At 50.0% G+C, this 4154-nt stretch overlaps 1 long non-coding RNA gene across 1 annotated transcript; it reads left to right on the top strand.

Annotated features, from left to right (window-relative positions):
- Positions 1 to 266: 266 nt before the first annotated feature.
- LOC134346267 (uncharacterized) lies at positions 267 to 3208 on the top strand. The gene is made up of 3 exons (XR_010017884.1): positions 267 to 820; positions 917 to 1053; positions 2002 to 3208. It is a non-coding gene; the product is annotated as an uncharacterized LOC134346267 (long non-coding RNA).
- The last annotated feature ends 946 nt before the right edge of the window (positions 3209 to 4154 follow it).

The following is a 4154-nucleotide window of genomic DNA, read 5'->3' on the forward strand; positions in this document are numbered from 1 at the left end:
TTATCCCAGGATCAAAATACCTAATACCAGAGGGTATGGATTGAAGGTGAGAGGGGATAAGTTCACAGGAGAAGTTATTTTCCCAACAGAGTGGTGGGTGACTGGAATTCACTGGCTGAGGTGGTGGTGCAGGCAGATACCATTGATGTTCAAAGATTCAAAGTACATTTATTATCAAAGTATACAATCCTGATATCGTCCCCCCCCGCCCCCACAGACAACTACAAATCAAAGAGACATCATGGAGCCTGTTCAAAGAAGAACATCAAAGACCCAAAGTTCAAGAAGAACAAACTGTGCAAATGGCAAAAAGTGAGTGAAATGACACAGAAAATTAAACGTCAAACTGCAGAGTCCTTGAAGCAGTCTGGGGATGTTTCGTACTGTTCAGATCAAGATAGCGCCGTGCCATTCGTTGAGTGCAGACTGCAGAGTCAGTCTGCGCCAAAGCGCCCCAGTCAAATCGCGCAAAAATAGCAAAGCAAAAAGATACACATAAAACACGAACTGCAGCGTCCTTCGAAATTGAGTCCAGACCTTGCAGTGTGGGAAAGACTGCTGCACTTTCCTCTGGGAGCAGCAAGCCAGAGGGAGAGGGAGGCCGGTCAAACGTAGGCAGAGACATCCAAGAGGCTTTTAGGCACGCCAATGGCAGACACGAGAGATTCTGCGGATGCTGGAAATCTTGACTTGAGCATACAAAACGCCGGAGGAACTCAGCAGGTCGGGTGAGCAGCCATGGAGAGGAATAAACAGCCAATGTTTCGGGCCAGGACCCTTCACGAGAAAGGCATGTGAAATCGAAGGATGTGGGCAATGTGTAGGCACTGTTTAGTTGGCCTTTTGATTACTAATTGTGTTAATTTGGTACAACAATGTGACCTGAAGAGCCTGTCCCTGTGTTCTCTGTGTCCAGGGAATCGTGGCAGGTACCGTGATGTGAGGGAGCTGTGGTGCGGGTGAACAGGTGACACGACTCAACCTTCGTCGCTTGCGGGAGGAAGGCGAGAGCAGGCGGGCAACGTCCATGCCAATCACCTGACTGGCAGCTGGGTAAGGGCGTCGACATCCCAAGAATATGGGCACCCGGCCAGAAGGCCAAAGCAAATCCCCTCCCCAGCTTCTCGTGAAACGTAGGGCACTATATTTAGCCTGTCCGTAACTGATACGCATCACACACCCACAGCTCCCAGCCAATCGATTGGTGTCTGTACAGAGACTATTGCCTCTGAAGGGGGGTGGGGAGGGGGGATAGGAGGTGAGGAGTTCACTCCAGTGAATTCATCGATCGGATGGAGTTACCTGAGTTATCGGGGAAGGGTGAATACTCCAGGATTTTATTCCCTAGAGTGCAGGAAAGCAAGAGATTTGATCGAGGTATACAAAATTGTGAGGAGTATAGATCCGACAAATGCAAGCAGGCTTTTTCCACAGAGGCTGGGTGAGAGTAGAACTAGAGGTCACGGGTTAAGGGTGAAATGTGAGAAGTTTAAGGGGAACATGAGGGGAAATGTCTTCACTCTGAGGGTGGTGAGAGTGTGGAATGAGCTGCCAGCACTAGTGGTACATGCAGGTTCAATTATAACATTTAGGGAAAGTTTGAATAAGTACATCGATGAGAGGGCTATACCACTGATCTATATTCATCTATAGTTACACCATAAAACACCATTTTTACACTTTATTAGGCACTTCCTGTATCCAATAAAGTGGCCACCGAGTGGACGTTCATTCATGGTCTTCTGCTGCTGTAGCCCGTCCACTTCAAGGTTCGACATGCTGTGCGTTCAGGGATGCTCCTCTGCACACCACTGTTGTAACGTGTGGTTATTTAAGTTACCTTTGCCTTCCTGTCAGCTTGAACCAGTCTGGCCATTCTCCTCTGACCTCTCTCATTAACAGGGCGATTGTGCCCACAGAATTGCTGCTCAGTAGGGTTATGTTTGTTTTTTTTTAATTTACACCGTGATTCATTGACTCTGTACCTGTCTCCATCTTCAGGAACCAGTTCTTCAAGAAGGCGGCATCTCACCATCCGGAGTACGCCCTCTTCTCATTGCCCCCATCCGGAAGGAGGTACAGGAGCCTGATGACCCACAGTCAACATTTTCTTCCCCTCTGGACGGTCCAGGAACCCGTGATCACTCCCTCACTATTTTGAGAAGGACTACAGACGCTGGAAATCCAGCGCAACACAAACAAAATGCTGGAAGAACTCAGCAGGTCAGGCAGCATCTGCGGAGAGGAATAAACAGTTGACATTTCAGGCTGAGACCCTGATTAGCTCACTATCCCTCTTCTGCACAACTTATTCATGTATGTGAGTGGCAGGGTGGAGATACGTCCCTGTCAAGGAGGTGTAAGGTGCTCCTTCCCTCCACCAGCCTGCAGATCACCACTGAGCCAGGGGTATCACCTGCTTAGCGCCCACCCCCCCGCCATCAGGATCATGTGACCACGGGATCAGGTGGTGGATGGTTGTATGAGCAGTGGGTGCATATCACAAGTCCTGGTTATGCGACCGCGGACACCGGACAGGCTCTCTTCAAAGATCGATCATGGTTGGGGTCACCCGTCTTGTAAACGCACTGCCCAGAAGAAGGCAACGGCAAACCACTTCTGTAGAAACATTTTCCAAGAACAATCATGGTCAAAATTACTTGTTACCATTAAATAAATCATCATTATGATCCGTGCCGTATGCTGTGGGCGATCATGGTCAAAGACCATGGTTAACGGTAACAAGTCGTTTTTAATGTCTTTGAAATGTACTGCTGTCACAAAGCAGCGGATTTCTCGGTAAATGTGACCTATTAAACCTGATTCTGATCAGTACGGACACCTCTCTGTAAGTCACGCCAAGCCCCTTCTGCATCAACCCTGCTCAGTCGCTCCTCACCGAAACACTTGCACCCCGGCTCCAGGGCGGCACGGTGGCGTCGTGGTTAGCGCGACGATTTACAGTACCAACGAAACGGGTTCAATTCCCGCCACTGCCTGTAAGGAGTTTCCACGTTCTCCCCGTGAACTGTCCACCATTAGGCTTGTTTTAAATCGGGAAATCGGGGGATTGATGGGCGGTGCGGCGAAGGTCCGGCGGGGCCTGTAACCCCGGCTCACCTTGTCGGAGGTGAGTAGATCCTTATGGGGCCGTCTCCAAGAGGAAGGAGGCGATCCCCTCCTTCTGCCCCTTCCCCACCCAACCCCACCTCCCGGGAGTCAGAAGGACTTACGCTGGTCTTTCCCTCCCGCTTCACACTTCCTCACACTTTGCAACAGGAATGCAGAGATAACAGAGTTAGTCACAGTCTGCTCCAGTAGCTCGCTTGTCAAGAGGTCACCTCACTGACTTTTAAGTGCGCACACCACAGCCCTTGCTCGCTCTGCATTCCCAAGCTCTCCCGATAAACCTCAAGCAATTTCACTCTTAAACCAGGAACTGATGCAGAGGCGGATGGTCCTGCCGCGGTAAAAAGCGAATCTTCGGAACATTCGTACTCTGTGCCAGGATGCCCACGCCAGTAATTCACTTCAAACCCGAACAGGAAACCCAAGAGATTCTACAGATGCTGGTATTGCGGCGAACCACCAAGAGCGTGAGGAACTCGTATAGTGGTTAGCACAACGCTTTAACCTACAGGACACCGGGGGTTCAATTCCCGCCGCTGCCTCTGCGGAGCTTGTATGTTCTCCCTGTGACCGTGTGGGTTTCCTCCGGGTGCTCCGGTTTCCTCCCACAATCTATAGACGTACTGGTTAGTAGGTCAATTGGTCATTGTAAATTGTCCCGTGATTAGGCTAGGGGTAATTCCCCTCCCTCTCCCCTGTCTTCCCCTAACCCACTCTCCATCCCTCTCCCCCACCTTCTCAATATACTTCTCTTCTCCCCTCCCTTTCCCTTTCATTTCTCTCTCATTATCCCATTCTTCCTGTCCTCTTCACCTTTCTCCCCCCTCTAACCCCTTCCCCTCTCTCTGTCCCTTTCCGTTCTCACCACTTCTCCCTAATATTCCTCTCCCCCTGTTCTTTTCATATATCCTTCTCATTATACCATGTCCTTTGTCCCTCTCTCTGCCCCTTTCCTCTTATCCCTAAATTTCCATCTTTCCCCTCCCTATTCTTTTTATATCTGCCCATTATACTGTCCCCCTCTC

The sequence above is a fragment of the Mobula hypostoma genome, chromosome 5 (genome assembly GCF_963921235.1).
Source record: "Mobula hypostoma chromosome 5, sMobHyp1.1, whole genome shotgun sequence".
NCBI classification, from domain to species: Eukaryota; Metazoa; Chordata; class Chondrichthyes; order Myliobatiformes; family Myliobatidae; genus Mobula; species Mobula hypostoma.